Raw genomic sequence first — 9,337 nt, forward strand, 5'->3', positions numbered from 1 at the left:
GGATAGTGGGTAGTGCAGGTACATCCAGCTGACGAGTCCCAAATAGGACGAAACGCGCGTCCTGGATTCCACTGCTAGCCACTATCCATCTTTGCTTATCATGCTTGTGAATCAAGGCTATATCGAGGCAATAGGCACAGTATGCACATATGCCAATTAGAGACTGACCAGTTGCAGTCCTTACACATCGATGGGAAGATTCAAACAAACAATACTAAGTGAATTTAGATTATTAAATTTTCCTTGTATTTTAAAAGAATTTTTTTAATACCTTTGTTTATTTTGCCTCACTGTCACAATGTCTAACAGAAGTTTATTATCAGTATTGTTGTAATTATTATCATCCTGAAAAAACAAGTATATATATATATATGCGGTTGTACAGCTTTGAAAGTGAATTTGCCGGAAAGAGAACCGTTCACTGAACTAATCTTTCTTATTTAATGTCTTAATGGGTGTATTCCGTTTTAATAAGTAACAGAGAAGCACAAAATATGCTACCACATGATTCCTATCTAGAAGTAAGCAAATCTAAACTAACTTCTTTTTTAATGAATAGGGATTTAGTGTTGTTTTGCTTACATAAATGTGCTAAAATCATCCTCATGTATGGCAATTAAATTATTCTTCATAATAATGGATGTAAGCAAGTTTTCTAAGGAAACGATAAAAAAGGATGTAACTTACCGAATAGAACAAATGTGGAAAAAATCCCAATAAAGTTTAATTGATCATCATCGATGATTTATTCAAACATCTAATACCGTCCGGTTCTACTATTTTACGTCTGTATGGACTGCCAAAAGTACACAAGAAAAATGTTTCTCTTTGTTCTATAATGAATACAAATAACTCCCTATACTATGCAACTGCCATCTGAATTGTGCAAATTCTTTAAATAGCTAAAAATCAGATCAAGAAACATAGCGCCAGCAATTCTTTTACTGTCATATATGCTAACGTACTTGGAAAAAGAATGAATTCATTAAATGTTGCCTCACTTTTCACAAATATTCCTCTTACACAGGGACAATTTGTTCTCTGTGAATAGATTGAAAATGATATTATTGGGATTCCAAAATAATATCTAAAGTAATTACTGTTACACTACACTAGGAATGTAAAATTCAGATTTAATAATCAGCTATATAGACAAATCGGTGTTGCAGTAGGGTCGCTATCGGGTCTTCTCTTAGCAGAAGGCTTAATGGTTAATCTGGAAAACATCGTTTTTCGAGCAACAGTTGGCGACTTTTATTTCTACAAGAGATATATGGTTGATACCTTCATTATCTGTAATAAGAGTTGGGATCTCAACAGAATTCTATATGTATCACCAGAAAGTTACACTCACAATGGAGTCAGAGTTGAGCACAGAATTTCACTTCCTCGATGTTTTTATGAGAAGACCGGATTTGTCTCTGCAAAGACCAATGTATAGAAAAACAACATGATACGATGGCATACGAACTTCTAGATTTGGGTTTCACTAAGCAGAAAGATAAACCTAATGCATTCTGTATTATCGAGAATGAGAAGAGTTCGCACAGAATGCACACTTAACAAAGAACTAAACAGAATCGGAGAACTAATAAAAAACAAATTATCTGTCAGATTCATTTGCAAAAAACTGAAACGAGAGCCCCAAATAAAAAGAATAAATGGTAATGAAGAAGATCTTGTTCTTGTATATTGCACTTAAAGGGGGAGAGTATAGTTGCAGTGATCTTACGAAATCATTATTGAGTGAGATACTAGATTCAACTGGACTACGGATTGTATCCTGCCATTAAGTAACTAATTCAAGGATAAACCGTCGCTTTGGGTCACCTCAGTGTGTATCTGTCAGTTTATTTGCTCGTGTGGAATATGTTGTTATCAACTCCAAAATGTGCTGTCTTTCCAAAAGCATATCTGAACACTACCGAGCACGGTTATCGAAAGGTGAATCCGAACCAGTAAATAGTTCTATTTTTAAAATGTTTCCATTCAAAATAATTCATAAAGTCAAACGAAGTGGTTCTAAGGGCATTCGATCGAAAAATCTGTGTATAGCAGAGGGTTTGACAGTTCGCTAATTTTAGGTTGTTCTTTGTGATCAAAAGTGATATATTTAATCCCTTATTTAGCAATGATCCTAACATCTTATTTTAATTGGTTTTGATATCTATTCGCCTTTTTTTTCCATATATTCACTAAGTGAACACTTACCTTTCACACCTCTTTTCTATGTTCTTTTCATTCTTATTAGTCTTACAAAAATTTTTTGATTAACTCTTGGTACCTGTGCTAATGACTCAACAATTTTAAATTGTATTGTATATTACTATGTGTAAAATAGCTGTAGATACGATTGTACAACTTGAGAAAATAAAATCGTCAATAAAAATTTCTCCTCCGAACCGTTTTTATTTTACCCAGTTGCTATTACATAATGGTGTCGTACTGTGAATACAAGACTAATTGCATAGGGTCTTGAATGATATGACTTATCACATCCATTTATCACGAAATTCAAACCGGTCTATATATGAGTGTAGTTCTACCAATCACGCTAATATGGAAGTCACAAGTAATTTTTACTTTTTCGGAAATTAGAAAAAAGCAAGAGTTGCTACTACAGAATATAATGAGTTCGAATATTTTCACAAACACTTTAGCTGATAGCAGTAAAATTTATTTATCCAGAAGTATTCCCTGATGAGAGTGATTTGGATTAGTACATGAAAACGAAAAACTATGGAATAATCTCAGGACACAATTTATATAAATTGTTTGATATCATTTATGAAGGTAAACAATGTCTATCCATAGGCATATGCACTTGTCTTCTTACCACTACTCAAACTCTAGCTCTCTTCAATTCCAAGCTAATTCTGCGTCTACATTAAATAGGCTTTAAGTTCTTTTTTAACATTTGAGCCCTAGTTCCTTATACACTTTCACATTCTTTCTGTTTTTGTTTTTCTTAAACTTCAAGGATATTTCTGAGTGCATTATAATTTGTTATGCTAAACATAGATTTACAAATTTTATTGATATCTCATAGCATGTCATTTTATTTATATTCACAATGACATTCATTTACATAACTTCAAGAAAAATTATATCATAATCTCTTACCTATGTGTGTTGACCTTTAACCTTGTGTAATTTTCGTATTTTCTGATCATTTTGATGATTCATATATTTGAAATCATGAGCCAATTGAAGCTAGACCACCATGGAAAACCTGGAAGCACTGGACAGTGGTCTAGCTTCAATTGACTCATGATTTCAACTATGAAAATACTAAATTCTCCACAAAACCCCTTCTGATTCATATATTGTATTTTATTCAGTGGTATTGACTTTATCATTTCGATTATAATTTCATATATATTGGTACTCGATTTGAAAAGAGAGTCGTCACAACAATGATTCTTTTTCGTCGAAAGATTTGTTTTGTGGTTTAAAAACCCAAACTTAGAACTGTGGTTATAGGGAGTTAATGCAGCTTAAAATTAGCCTAGTACATATTTTTTTTCACTTTTATTAAGTGGACGATTAATTGAGACAATCTAAAAGAAGCCTTTCTCATATAATTCGCTAAATATTTATAAACAAAGAGTATTATCTATGACCTCCAGATACACTTAATGTAGTTTAATTCCGATGCGATGTCGGTTTATCCATTTTAAATCTACTGATTTATGGAGAGTGATATTTACGGAATTCGTGACGTTCGTAACGATAAGATTGTGATGATTAATTCGTACGTCTAAACAGTACCAATGACGATAATGTATCTAAATGGAACAACGTAAATAATCTCCAACGAGCAAACCACCTACTCAAATCTATGCGTTTCTCTTGAGGAAGATCCACATTCATAAGGAATAACTGTAGAACGGACTGTCGAATGTGGATATTATTTTGAGGTGTGTTTGGTAATAATGAGAAGAGATAAAATATTTAATTGAAATAAAGTAGAATTAAACACCTGTACAATGTATTCAGTCCTAATTCATTTGTAAATTTCTAGTTTTTAAATTACTGGTACAATTATTTTCAAATACTGGAATTTATTATCATGCAGTTAATGGAATATTATTCCTCACTTATAAAGACTGTAAGACCTAAGACAGAGATTTAGCTGCCAAAATTGTCATTACGCAGACAAAAAAATTAATGAGGTGTAAAGTAAAATGGTGGAAAACTAAATGCTGAGGGTATCGTTCGAAAGTAAAAGAAATTAACATTGTGAGTAATGTGATGTAATATAAACACTAGAGATTCAAAGAAAGTTAGTTAATGGAACTGGTTTTGAGTTGTCATATATGGTCTTCTATCAAAAATTGCAATCTCTGAGTGGATCTTAACTAAGGAGTCACCAATTATCAGTACGGCATAGACAACCGTTGAATAACTTCTCAAACTGTCCACCGGCTTTGACACAATCGACTTTAATAACTTCCTCGCTCCAATTTTATGTTAGCCACCACGACAGATAAGTAGTATCTGGATGTGCAGTTTCTATGTCTCAAGCTTGATAGATTACACCAATCTGTAAAATATAAGTCTGATTTAATTGGATGGTGAACTTGTTATTGCATAACTTAATACTGTTGATTGGTTTTCATATGTTCGAATGACATATCATAAAGTATTTGTTATGTCGCGGAAAGAATTATGAATGGTAGTACCTTTTGGGAACTATTTATAGAACAATACTATGTGTATATTTTTATCGTATAATTGTTAAATAACTAAACTATTCATATTCGTGTCCGTCTTATTATAAGCTTTTTTAACCTACGAACTATTGCTATATGGTTTACCACTCTTGAGTTATGCCCTGTCTATCAATCATTATCTTCCTTATTCACAGTCACTTTTGGCTAAATCTTGTACAAATGTTGTTTCCTATTTTATGATACGATGTGGTCTGTTTGGTTGGTATATAAACCCATTATATTTGAAATAAAAGATCCATACCAGAGAGGCTGAGATTGGTGTTCTGGACTTAACAGGCAGGGCTAGGCGGGAATAAGAACTGATAAGTACTCTAGACTGCACGTATGAATTTTATGCGTCATTGCTCCGACCGATAAATCACTGTTCTCTAGTTGACGGTATTATCCCTTTATACATTAACAGGGCACACAGGCTATAAGTTATAACAGTATTACATTTTTCAATAACAAAGCTGATGACTATGAGTTACTGTTTTCTAAATCAAATAGTTGACAGACTACAGAATAATAAAGACATACTTTCAAAAAGCTATCATAACTATACACGAATGCTAACATTTTATTGATCAGGATCAACTCGTCTCGTTACATAGGTAAGTGAATCAGCATAAAATGACTAATCGTCTCTTTGCTGTGAATGAATGCTTAATTCAAGGTATATTATTAGAGGAATAATGTAAAAACAAGGTTAAATACCATCTGAGAAGTTTTAGCAAACATCGCATTTTAAAGAGACACTGTAGTGTATCCTACTTGTACAGACAGATACAAGTAGTATGTATCAGGAATGGAAGGTAGAATTCTTACAGATAGAAAAGAAAAAAACAGAGAGCAATCGAAATTACAACAGCAACGAAAGAAAAGACTCGAGGAACGTGGACAGATAGTGTATTTAATGTATTGTCTTCATATTTTACAAATACAGTATAATTAACATAACGCTACTCGTTGATTTAAACCAAAAGTCTTCATTCATTAGTAAACTTTCACCACAGTAATGATCAGTCGTCAAAGTATCTCAAAAAGATTCGATGCTGTAAAAAGAATGAGGAAAAGACTAGTACCTAGCATAATGAAGGATGGCTTCTTCCACACAGTTTTATTCAATTTTCGTAACCGAACGAAGGTGAGAGTAGCAAACTACACAACTTAATATAATATTTAATTTGAGCATAATGACTCATAATCATTTTGTAAAGAAAATCAACGTTTAAGCATGACTGAACAAGTGGTAAGTTACTAATTTTTGACCGTACCTGTTTTTCACATATATTGATTATAATTATTTCTATGATGATGTTTAAATAAAACTAGATAAATAGCCTCTCAATCTAGTGAGTTGTTTTATAGATAGTTATGTGAATGTAAGATATCTTCTTTTAATGACTGAAAGTACTTAAATAACAGAAAGGCTTCAAGTGTTCAGGAGTGTTTGACCCCGAGTAGAATCGTAAGTGCATAGTGCTGAAAAGTTTTGAACTAAAATGAAACACTGTACCAAAATAACAATATATTGCTCCCTGGCTGTCAATCTTCTTCTTCTTCTTCTTCTTCTTATTATTATTATTATTTGAACACATAAATATTGGTACAAAGGGGCACCGAATACATATGCGCCGCACAAATCTCATTTGATTTGTGTGAGGGCTGTGATACTGCCCAGGTGCCCAAACCGAAGCAGGTTGTTTTCTTAGGAGGCCACACCCGGAGCCTTTGACCTAAAGGTCTGATCCACAAGGCAGTGGAGCATCGTGAGGAGATGCAGTCCCATGGTATCCGGTGACCAACAATTGGTTCATGCGCCATTTGTTCCCTCAGAATACTAGAGCCCATGTGCACCATTGGTTTGTAATAGGGGTTTTCCAACTCCCGTAGGTCGACCCTCCGTGTCCCCCAACCCAGTTAAAGCGGCGGACATTCGCTTTTCGTCCTCTCACTTTCGTAAACAACACCCCCGCGACGAGAAGGCAGTGAGTAGGGACTTCTCTGGCTGTTAATCTGTATTAGTTTGTAATGAAAATTAGCTTCTCAGAATAATCTTTCATTTAACAAATTGTTTTGTAATTTATTAATAATGAGCCATATTAAACCACTTTAAAAATATATATTAGACTAACCAAAATATATGAAACGATCTTCAATAATTTCACCATAGTTTGACCATATATAACAACAAAATCTTAATGTAACCATTCAGTATATTGCTTCTACGACAGAATCACAAGATTGAATGTATATTATGCTAGTATTATAGCATCAGTACATTTATATATATATATATATATATATATATATATATATATTTCTTTATTAATTTTCTTTTATTAAAGACAGTTGTTATTCATTTTAAATAATTTACCCATAAAAACATGTGATGTGTTATATCGATTTGTTAAATTGAGAATATTGTAACACCGAATTAATTTTAGTCATGCACTCGCTCAATTCTATACCGCCAAAGTTTACGATACAAAATTCGAAATAGTTTCTTTGACTATTTAGTTTGTTTCAGACATTGATGCTATCAGTCACTCATCTACAACGTAAGATCAAGCACATATATACATCGGTCCAAGTTGCCACACCTCATTAGCACAATAAGACCAACACAAAATTCATAGAAGTAGTTACTTCAATGGTACTAATATACAGAAAAAAGATTCCTTATAAAGGGAGAAAGAATTAGTTCGTAAAAAGAAAGGTATGAAGTAATTTTAATCTCATGGTTTAAGTGAAGACAAGGAGTGTATACACATATACCATTGTGATAAATTCTGAGCCATGTCACTCAGAGTCTCCAACCACTCCTTATGATGGTCGCGCGGACCCCACCGAAGTAGTCTGCCATAAAAACGTACGAATAAATGTCGACACCAAATGTATAATTACATTAGTTGAATGATTAAACTTATTCACAACAGTTAAAGTCCTTACTAATGAACAACTTTTGGCATTGTGTATCATCGGCTGCCTAGTGTCAACTCATTCATTACCAATGTAGAATAAGTTTTCGATTTTACAAGTTCCACATTAATTTAACACCTAAATGAATCACTTATAACATCTAAAGAATAAATTAATATTGGCTAATTGAACTGTTAAGTTTTTGGATTTGAAAGTAAGTTCCGACAGAAATTTACAATTTCGATTTCAGCGACAGTGAAGCAGTTGTTAATCCATCTTATTTTTTTTAGCAACCTAATGACTGGTCCTCGTTTCTTTATAACAAGAGTCACCTTGAAACTAATCAAAAGTTATCACAATATGAGTATTGAATTTCATTTGCTGTTCTATTTGATAAACATTTCAATCATAATTAGCTTTGGTAGTTATTCTTTCAAAGAGACTTCATTTATTGTACTTCTCTTTCACACACACACATACAGTATAATTTTGTTTTTATTCCGGAATTTTAGTTTAGTTTATCATCCTTTATGGAGTCAATTAAATTTAAACTTTGTACATAACAACAAAAAACAAAATTGTATACAATACATTGACTCATTATGTTACCATACACCAAGCCATGAGATATTGTTTTGAGAAAGAACTCTCACCCTAAATAATGAATCTTGGTAATGTAAAAGCAGAATAACTAACAAACTGAGCTAAGTATTTTTGTTCTTCACCTTAAATGACATGACAATTTTCTGAGAAACTTAAGTGATCTGAACATTTTCTGTTGATGCTTGTCATTTGGTTACTCTTAAATGTTATTTAAATATAGTTAGATAAAGACATTACAATACAGTTCAAGGTGGTTGGCAAACAACTTTTATATTTGATTAAGAATTTCTTCATCATAAATCTGAACAATATGAGAGTCAAAATCTTAGATGTTTTGGAAATCAATAAAAGTAAAAGATTATCAGTTATACATTCTGCTTGATGACCTTGTTGAATTTTCATCTAGTTATATTTTATAAGTTCAATATTGTTTTAATTATTAATGAGTAGAGTGGTAGAGAATACTTTATCATTCTAGTTTATAGTTTACATTTATACTTAAATTTAAACTTTGTACATAACAACAAAAAACAAAATTGTATACAATACATTGACTCATTATGTTACCATACACCAAGCCATGAGATATTGTTTTGAGAAAGAACTCTCACCCTAAATAATGAATCTTGGTAATGTAAAAGCAGAATAACTAACAAACTGAGCTAAGTATTTTTGTTCTTCACCTTAAATGACATGACAATTTTCTGAGAAACTTAAGTGACCTGAACATTTTCTGTTGATGCTTGTCATTTGGTAACCGAGGGATTTGTTCACTGAATGAATGTACATTCGCAATTAGATGTCCACATTAAAAACTTTACCTATCATTCCAAATACCAAAGCGGTTTTTACTAAGCTACTAGATTCATGTTACTCAATAAATTATTTGACAGGCTTGATATTAATGGCAGGAAAACACAAACCTCTACAAATAATCAAGTTCACTTGGTATTATTTGTTTGAATTTTCCCATTGATGTTTAGGACTGCAATTATCAGTCTCTTATTGGCACATGTGCGTACTGCCTCGATATAGCCTTGATTCACAAGCATTATAAACAAAGGTGGATAGTGGCTAGCAGTGGAATCCAGGAC

This window comes from Schistosoma mansoni, chromosome 2 (genome assembly GCF_000237925.1).
Source record: "Schistosoma mansoni strain Puerto Rico chromosome 2, complete genome".
Lineage (NCBI taxonomy): Eukaryota > Metazoa > Platyhelminthes > Trematoda > Strigeidida > Schistosomatidae > Schistosoma > Schistosoma mansoni.